A 9,977-nucleotide genomic window follows, 5' to 3' on the forward strand; every position below is an offset into this window, starting at 1 on the left:
TAAGTTTTCTTTCTTTCTCTCTCTTTCTTTCTTCCTTCCTTCCTTCCTTTCTTTCTTTCTCTCTCTCTTTTTCTCTTTCTTTCTTTCTTCCCTTAAATACTCCACTTGATTATTTCAGGCTTGGAAAATAAAGAATGCAGCATAAGCCAGCATGCTGGCAAACACTTGTAATCCATGTGAGAGAGCCTGAGGCAGGAAGATCATGAATTCGAGGCCAGTTTGGGCTATGAGGCTGAACACTGCTGAAAGAGGCCAAGGCATGTAAAATTAACATTTTGTTTTTTATTCCTAATTCAAAATGAAAACCATGGTGAGGCACTTGAAGAAGGTCCCATCAAAGTTGTATGATTTGGTTAACTATTCTTATGTATGATACCTACGTCCACAGAAATATCAGTTATATCTGAATATTAACTCATGCTATTTGTGTTTATGTTTTTTCCCTTAGGATATCGAAAATGAACACACAAGTTACACATAATGTTAGAAAGATGAAGTCATTAGAGTCATAGAAAACTGACGCTTGGCAATGGCAGTGCCTGATGTGTAATACTCTGGCATCTGGAGGTTGATTTGCATAAGGGGTAAAATGCTTTGCTTTTGAAAGGGCTTGGACATGACTGATATTCACACTCAAGGGTGATCTCCTTCTACTCTTCCCGGTCCTACATAGGTGGGTAGAATTCACCTCTAGCAATGCGGGTTATGTGTCCTGGATCTCCTTTCCCTTGTGGTAGGCAGGCTGCTACTCCACTTTATCTTTTGGAAAACTCAGGAAAATGTGTAGGAGGAAAGCAAGAAAGGAACAGTGACAGAGTTACTGAAATGGCTTATTTCTGGCTATTTTTCTCCCAATAATTTTGAAAGTTTGATAATATGTGGGATGAATGAACAGTTCCATTGTGTTCTGCAGATGTAGATACGAAAACTATGAAATAAGCACCAAGCAATGTTTGCTGAACCGATATGTTCCCAAATTTCCTGGGTGCATTCTCAACTGCCGATTCCGACCCAGTGGGTCCACAACAAGACAGGATAGCAAATGCCCGGAAATGTCAGTGCGCAGATCATTCATTCGATAGCAACCGGGTTAAGGGAACTTGTCAGGTGGTGTTCAGCATCTGTAGGCATCGTTAGGTGTGCTCCCATCAGACCCATGGAAGTGCCTGGGAAGATGGCTAGGACTTGATTTCAAATACCCATCACCAAGGAAAGAGTGGGTGTGGCAGCTCTTGCTTGTACGTATGGTGAAGGGGAGAGAATGCTCAGAGAAGCTGACCACCCTGACTAGACAATTCAGAGAAAGACACTCTCTCAAAAACAAAACAAACACAAAATATTAAACTACAAAAGAACAAACAAGGTAGAAGGTGAACTTTGTGGTCCTCACATGCTCATGCACACACTAGCACACCTACGTGCTCTCAGGTGTGTACAACATTCCCACAAACACAAAAGAAAGACAAAGGGAAGAGGAAGGGTGGGGATGGGGTGGGGTGGGGCAGGGAGAAGGGAAGAGAGGTACAGATAAAGACAAGTGGAGAGGGAAGAAGGAAAGGATGGTAGGAAAAAGGGAGGGAAGGAGGAGATGGAGTGGGGAGAGGGCTGGAAAATTGCAGCATAGAAGAAGGCACTTAATTTCCACGTGCACTGTTGCTTCATAGTTAACGTTTATAATTGCAGTTTTTCAATGAAGAAAAACAGGTTGGGACTTTTGAGGTGTGTGTGTGTGTGTGTGTGTGTGTGTGTGTGTGTGTGTGTGTGTGTAACTCAGCGGGAGGAGTTGAGAACTGGACATTACATTGATTCCTGACTCCAGGGAAAAGAAAACAGGCAAAATTTAGGCAAGAGTTAATTTTTGAGAATTTCCGTGGGCTAGCGTCTCATTAAAATTTTACAGCCCCCTCACAGAGCCGGGGAGGTTTTGTCACTGGCCTTAGGTTGCAAAATAAGTCAAGGTCATAATTTACTGTACCCTCAGGATTGTGTTTTAGATCTAGCTTCTTTTAAATCTCATCTCAGTTCCTCAAAAGAATCATTAAGATAGCCAGCCCAATAGGCCCCTGCTGTTAAGAGTCTTCCATGTAAATGACCATAATAACCACAACAAAGGAGTGTGTGTTTAACGCTCCTCATATGCACTTCAGTTTGTCCCAACCGTATTAATGACTAATTCTGAGACTCCCGCAACCGTCTCTGGAAAACATTTTCAAGGTGGCATGTCAGACTTCAAAGCAAATCAAACCTCCACACGGCAGGCTCCACCCCAGCAGGACAGAACCGCCTAGGGGCAATGGCCTCCCAAAGACCCACACGGAGAAGAGGAAATTTGCATTCACATTGTGTGTATTTGTTTATAGCTGGAGAACTTGTTCCTCAAGTCATTCAATAGCTTTCCATGAAAGTTTTATAAAGGAGGATGAAAGTGACTTTGAGGGAAACAGAGGGGGAGGAAAAACAACATTGGCTCTCTAGGCAGGGGGCACTTAGATCGGTTTCCTAGATTCTAAGAGGAACGCTTGGGCAACCTGCTACAGAGGCTCTCATTTCTGTTAGTTGTAGGCTAACTTTTGCTACATTTTAATCTCTCTTTTTGCCGGCATTCTCTGATGAAATTCTCAGTTCTCTGTTTGCTGAGTCATCTGAGTTCTGGGCAAGGATGGCTTCCTTTGATTGGCAGCCATAAGAGAAGGGTCCGAGTCGAAGACGAGGTGTGTGTGTATGTGCGTGTGTGAGGTCAGGGCTGCCGTCTGCAAATGCTGGCACGGTGACGATTTATTATTTGGATGACTAATTTTGTCGGGTTTTTGTGTTCTGTCCGTGGATATTTGATGGGTGCTTTACTAAAATGCCACAGTGCTTCAACTCTTTGTCAACCCTTAAGAGATAATACTTTTCTCTGTGGGTCAAGAAAGATAAGGAAACAGAAAATGTTCCTATGATAAATCACTCAATTGGGGTGAGAGAAACTCAGAAGGGTTTGGAGGGAGATAACTGATCTCACCATTTGAAGGGTGCAAACCTGTCCCAGGGAAAATATTAAGGGACATTAGAAGGTGCTGAGTGGCATTTGCAGGGATTTAGTAAAATGCATGCAACTGAAGAATATGTATGGTGACCTCGAGGGATCCTAGGGGCTTTCGCCACAGCCTTACACCCACCTGACTCAGGTCGAGGCCAGGCCAAGTTCCATTTTCCACCCACAGTTCTCCGGAGGAGCAGGAACATTCTTGAAAAACCACAGAATGTACCGATAATCACCTGACTCTCTGGTCCCAGATAGAGTTTGAATGCCTGTCATAATCTGCCCAGGCTCGCTAGCCAACAGATTCAAGGGTTAATGTGCTTAGCCAGTAAGTTTGAACTGTAACCTTGCTGATGAAACCTGCACTCCTAAAAAAGTATAAAAAGTGCTTGTTGTAGCCATTCAGGGTTGTCTTCTAGCCACTCGCCAGGAAGGGCTGATGGAGGGCCAATCCCGACACACCGGAAAATAAACCTCATGCATTTGCATCAAATTCCATTCTCAGGTCTCGCTTGCGAGGGGGGTTCCCAGTAGCTAAGACTCACTCTGAGTCTTACAACTGTTCTGTCTTAATTGTGCTGAACATCGTAAGATATTAGATGCTTGCAACTTTACATAGTCCCAAAGACTCATAAATCAAATTCATCCCCACGGACAACATACTGTTAAATCGGGAGATTGGGGAGGGGCAGAAAGGCCCGTATTGAGCCTGTTTGCAAAGAATTGTGCCAATTCAAATTATGTGTAAAAACAGTGTTTTCTAACTGCACTTTATTGCACCAGAGGGTGGTTGATCCAAGCCTTTAATCCCAGCACTTGAGAGGCAGAGGAAGACTGATCTCTACAAGTTCAAGGCTAGCTTGGTACAGAGTGGACAGTGGAGGCTGTAATGAATTCCCAAATAAAACACCATGCAGCTTGGATAGCATAGCCTCCCAAACACCCTCCCCATCCCCCAACTCTGCAGGTCAGGGAACCAAGATGCAGTGACAATGACCATTCCGAAGCCTTGGAACTTCCTTTAGGGTTTTATAGCTTTACTGTTCATTACAGTCTTATAAACGAAGAGATAGGAAAAACATGACAAAGTTAAAACTTGGAAATTAGCTTTATACCCTCTTTGATGATTCCTGTGTGCGTGTGTGTGTGTGTGTGTGTGTGTGTGTGTGTGTGTGTGAATGTCTGTGTGTCTGTGTGTGTATTCTGTCCTTCCTGAGTATGTAATTCCTCCCTTCTGGTTCTCCCTCCTAAAGTTTACACTGCTTCCTGATGCACACTTATGCGTGTTTACATTATAGGGTGAGATGCTGTAGCACTCATGATGCAATGGATCTGAAGGAAGCATAAGACTTACCTCAATTTGATTGGCAAGTTAAAACCTTAGGACGCTCCGATTTTGTTGTATCAACAAACGCCTCCGAGATCTCAACAGTGGTAAAAGAAAATTTCTGAGATGCCCCAAATTTATCCACAAGAGTATCCAAACATGGAGGTAAAGATACCGAATTAGTACCAAACTATAAGAAAAGAAATTAAAATTTGGAAAGGACATTCTTTATGTATTCTGTAACTGAAATTCTGTATCAATCCTCTAGGTGGCGCCACCTCTGCTTGTAAACTCTAATGAGAGCTGTCGTTTCTCCTTGTGGCCTACACAGTGGAACCAAGACTGTGCTCAGCTGAAGTAACTTCATCCCGAGTGTCCGGAGCCAATATGCATGCGATGTAAGTAAACTGTGCCTTTTCCCCTCAGAGCTTGGATTTTAGAGGGAGGGAGGGAGGGAGGGAGGGAGGGAGGGAGGGAGGGAGGGAGGGAGGGTATTTTCTGAAAGGATGCTGCTGGAGGGAAAGGGTGCTTTTCCCATGAACATAATTGTCTCCTTTCTTTCTGGCTGAGAGCTATCATAAACTTTATTCCAGAGGTCTCTTGTCTGAAGAATTTTGATTCAGCAGTGGCAAATAAAATATATTTATCTCTCCTCAAGTTTCATGCCGGCAGTTGGTCATCTATGACACTGCTGTCTAGGGTCAGCACGGTTCTACCATGGGCCTGGTCTGCAGGATGAAAACTATTCCCAGACTGTAACACATCTCCCTGCTCTGTTTCTGTTTTCATCCCTTTTTCCTTGACTCCATATTAAAAAGCAAAACAAAACACCCCCCCTCATAAAAACCCCAATACCAAAACCAAAGAGAAACCAGTAAGTAAATGGAGTTCTGTAAATCGCTGAAAGCATTTGTTCACTGAGCCATCTCTCCATCCCCATGTAAGGGACTCTATTAGTAGTCATAGTCAAGGAAGAAGAGAATCCTAAATGCTAAGCTGTGAAGAAGCAAAGGTAAGTCAAACTTGTCTGCTGTCTAGAGGCTAATCACTGGCTTGGGATATATTACCAAAAGCCACTGGAGATCTACCGTGGTTCTGGAACGTTTGTGAAGGAAGCATGTTCTGAGGTATGAGAAGGAATTGAGATCAGAAAACAGGTGACTGTGTGCACACGAATGATGAGGTGGTGCAAAACCCAGATGTCATTACTCAGAATAATTTTCACCCAGAGATATAGAAGAAATACCAGGGTGAGATATTCTAAAACAAAGAGGTTCACATGCAAATGCATTTGTGAGGAGAGTCTAATGCTTCTCCCCACAAGGGCTTCTTTGAGATGATTTTAGAAGATATTACTATTTGAACTACAAACATGACTTCCTCCTGCCCCCACCCCCCACTGCTTCAGTACGTAGGTGCTTGCCCTGAGGCTTGCCCATCATGGCTGCAAGGTCTCTAGGTATCACATACCATCCAAGGAGCTCACTCTTGATCCCTCCTGGTAGAAGTCTGGCAGTCTTGTATCTAACTAGCCAAGTATCTGTCAAAAGTCCATCCCTGCACGAATTATTGGAGAGTGATCAGGAAACACCCTGATTGGAACCTATGCTATCTAATAATGTTGTCATTAGTCCTGTGTAACTTGAAATTTAAATAAAATTACATACAATTAAAAATTCCATGCGTCCAAGGTTCAGCAGTCACACACAGTCAGTGGCTGCATAACTGGATTCCCTCAGCTTGGGAAGTTCCTGTGTACCGTGCTGGCTTGGATAAATAACGATCCAACCTCTTGTGCCTAGGAAGGGCTTGAATTTCCTGAAAGCATGTGGCTTTCTAATTGAAAGTAATCCTGGGGTTTGGGGATTTGGCTCAGTGGTAGAGCGCTTGCCTAACAAGCGCAAGGCCCTGGGTTCGGTCCCCAGCTCTGAAAAAAAAAAAAGAAAGAAAGAAAGAAAGAAAGAAAGAAGGAAAGAAAAAGGGAGAAAGAAAGAAAGGAAGGAAGAAAGTAATCCTGGTTCCGTTGGGAGGATAATGGGAGTAAATATCAGGATCAAATTGTGTTGCTGAAGTGACTGCGGCATGGTGAGATAGGACTTTTAAGTTGACTGTGGGAGGCAGAAGAAATACAGCCTAGCACCCAAAAGAGCCAGGTCGGTCACTGAACTAACTTTTGTAGGAGCCTCAGTAGATGCTGGTCTTAGTCCCTAGGAAGGGACTATATAGCACCAGGAGTTTGGGAAGAGGGAGATGATTGTGGATTCAGTTCAAGATATCTGTGGGCAAAGGGGAAGATTGGCAGTTATGCCCTTGGCAGTCTCTGAAAGCGGCTGTTTGGACCACTGACTCCATTAAAGTCTGTGTAGTAGTGACTGTGGGAGTCTCCTCCACCATCTCTCCTGGACTTGTGGATGGTGAAATTTGGATTGAGACTGGATTATCTTCCCAATGTTAAATGTGAGGCAGCGAAGGTCAGCCAGTAAAGGGTTCTTCTTTGACAGGAGCCATCCCTGTCCAACCTTTGCTCTTTGACACCGGGAGATAGCAGTATCATGTGTGCTGTGATTGTGATTGATCGTCCCAGTAAATGGTTGACTGCAATGATGGTGTTGTGAACATATTAGAGTATTCACTTGTATACTGAATGAGCGTGTCATTGTCACACTTTCCCACTTGATGGGACAGCTATGATGAGGATATCAAAAGAAACACTGCATGTTTATTAAAGGGGCGCTGGCTAATGGTCTCACTCTTCTTCCCTAGTTTGCCATGGAAATTGTTCTACAAAGTAAAACAAGAGGCTAGCACATGTGACCTTAGGAGCACTGCCTCTTTACCGGTGAGGAAGAACAGTGAATTCTACTCTGTGAAGGTGAAATCTAAGGGAGCAGGAGCTTTCTACAGATCACCAATATGCACCCTGGCTTAAGAAGGAAGTGAGGAGACCACCCAGGCACGAACGATCGCTCCTTCCCTTCCTGCGACCTTTTATTCGCCTCTCCCCTTAGTGTATTACAGGAGATGTGCTTTTTGGGAGGAGAAGGCATGGGTATGCTTCACTTCCTGTTTAAAATTGTTAATTGCTTCTTGTTATCTGGGGAACACAAACAGACACATACACAAAATAGGTATGTGCATGACGGCAATTTATAGCAATGTCTGTATCTGTATATATATGCATATATTATATGTATTTGTGCACTTGAATATTCATATTCATAGAGAGGTGCATTGATTGTGTATTTCTTGTCTCCTTCTTAAGGCTATAAGCATGAACCTTGTTCATGTTTACAATCAAAGTAAAGGAAGACAAAGGAAATAAATTTTTCAAATTTATTTCCAGCTTGTTCTCTCACTGTCTCTCTGTCTTTGTCTCCTTTGTCTCTCTGTCTCTCTGTCTCTGTCTCTCTGTCTCTCTGTCTCTCTCTGGTTTTTGTTTTGTTTTGTAGAGGCAGGGTTTCTCTGTGTAGCCCTAGCTGTCCTGAAATTCATTCTGTAGACTAGGCTGGCCTCAAACTCAGAGACCTGCCTGCATCATCTCCCGAGTGCCGTGGTTAACGGCATGTGCCACCACTGACCAGGGCCCAGTTCATTCTCTTTCCTGTTTTTCTTGGCATCTCAAGTAATTTGATTGAGAAAAGAATGGTTATTTCCATTTCCTGATCACGGCAACAAATGCATCATGTGATCTTTGGGTACGAATGATAGCAGGGAGACTCTCTCTCTTGCTGGGCTAAGTTTCAGAATTCAGACTGTCTTACTAGAGAGTCGTCTGAGGCAGAGGAAAAGGGGTTTCCTGATTGGTGCTGGGGGGTTTGGGAAAATAATGGAGCCCTCCTGCTTCCTAACACCCAGGGAGTATTTAATTGTTTGCAGAGCATACTTTATTTTATTTTTACTCCTTTACTAATATTGGGAAGTATGCCTCTGACAAATTTTTTATTGTGTCTTTTGTTTTAGAGATGAGTGAATAAGGAAAAGAAAATCGGAACTTCATATTGTTAAAGCCAGTGTGAGAGAGGTGATCTGGTATGTTCCTGCTTAAGAAACCAGCTCCAGACAAACAAGCCCTGCTCACCAAACAGCTTCACTCTAAGTGAGGACTTACAGGAAAAGAGACTAGGTGAAATCTGACAGAATTGGTGTTTATAGGAAGATAAATAGACAGTTGTGGGGGCTGGGCTATGGCAGAGGGCTGGCCTTGTGCATACGAAAGACCTTGAGTTAGGCGCCCAGCACGGCAAATACAAACACACAAACCAACCGCAGAGGACAGTAGGATTGGAAGAACCAAGGTAAATGCAGACCAATACAGAGATTTTTGCAAGGATTTTCCAAAAACAAAACAACAAACCCAAGCCTCCAACGGTGTTTAATTTGTTAGCCAGGGCTATGCACTCATATCCTCTTTAGAATTAATTAGGCTGACAACTTAATAATGAATACCTCGCTTCATTTTCATCCAGCATGTCTTTATTTATTTATTTGGGTTCTTTTTAATCTTTTGATTTTCTCTTTACCTGCTCAGATGTCTAGGCAATTTGAATTGAGACGATGATAGAAAAATAAAACTGAACACTTTGAGTCAAGCAAACACTTCAATTTCATAAAGTGACCAAGTAATTGGACATGTGCCTCTCTCTCTCTCTCTCTCTCTCTCTCTCTCTCTCTCTCTCTGTGTGTGTGTGTGTGTGTGTGTGTGTGATTTTACATCTGTGTATTTGGAAATAGGGCAGGTGTGAGTTTGATGGTAGATCTTTCAAAATTCGAAAGTTTCCAACCTTAGTTTCCCCCACTACTTGGTTGCCTCTGAGCACTCCTCTAGCTTCACTGATTCACCAGCAGAAGTGAAATCACAAATCCTCCAGTTGTTTTTTGGTTTTTTTTTTTTTTTTTGTAACATATGTCTGTGACAGTCTCTCCTGCACAGGTCAAGACAACACTCTTGAGCATATGTGGGTTATTTATCATCAAACAGATTTCATGGTAACAGGTGCGTCCAAGGAACCCATGTGTATAAAAAAGACTAATTTCCTTTCTTCTCCTGAAAGACAGTGACTAAAAGTGCTAAGATAGTGGCCGGGTTCTTGACAACGGAAAGCTTCCGGCAGAGGTAGCTCTTAAAGCTTTTTCTAAACACCGTAAAGTCTTATGCAATCACTGTAGGCAAACGAGTCAGGCGACGGGAAGATATTAATAAACTCAGGCGTCTGTCTTAGAACAATGGGATGTATGCCTGTGAAAGCTCCCTTAGAGGTGTTCCCATCCAACCACCTCATTAATTGAGGCCAAGAAAGAACGGTTCATTCGCCTAAACTCAGGAGCTGTTCCTCTAGGAATCAGGAATTAGAATGATTAAGTCAGAATTCTCTGATGCCAACACCGTTCTCCATTTCTGTTCAGCACTGGCATCTCGTCTTTTGATCTCTTTACTGAGCAATTTCCTGTAGCGTATCTTGCCTTCCCCTCTCTTCGTACGCACTCCTCCCCTATTTCTTCTTCCTAATTTCTTGGATGCTTCTTGTGCTTGCATGAAAACAGTTAAGTGTACGACAAGGGATGATTCGAAAAGAATATTACCAGGCAAGAAATGCAATGTACAGTGTGTCACACCTGCAGCGTAGT

General features: G+C 43.2%; 1 long non-coding RNA gene across 1 annotated transcript; it reads left to right on the plus strand.

Moving 5' to 3' along the window:
- Positions 1–4,675: 4,675 nt before the first annotated feature.
- Positions 4,676–8,941, plus strand: LOC148002470 (uncharacterized). The gene is made up of 3 exons (XR_015632895.1): positions 4,676–4,750; positions 7,116–7,401; positions 8,313–8,941. It is a non-coding gene; the product is annotated as an uncharacterized LOC148002470 (long non-coding RNA).
- Positions 8,942–9,977: the final 1,036 nt, after the last annotated feature.

This window comes from Rattus norvegicus, chromosome 11 (assembly GCF_021556685.1).
Source record: "Rattus norvegicus strain SHRSP/BbbUtx chromosome 11, alternate assembly SHRSP_T2T, whole genome shotgun sequence".
NCBI classification, from domain to species: Eukaryota; Metazoa; Chordata; class Mammalia; order Rodentia; family Muridae; genus Rattus; species Rattus norvegicus.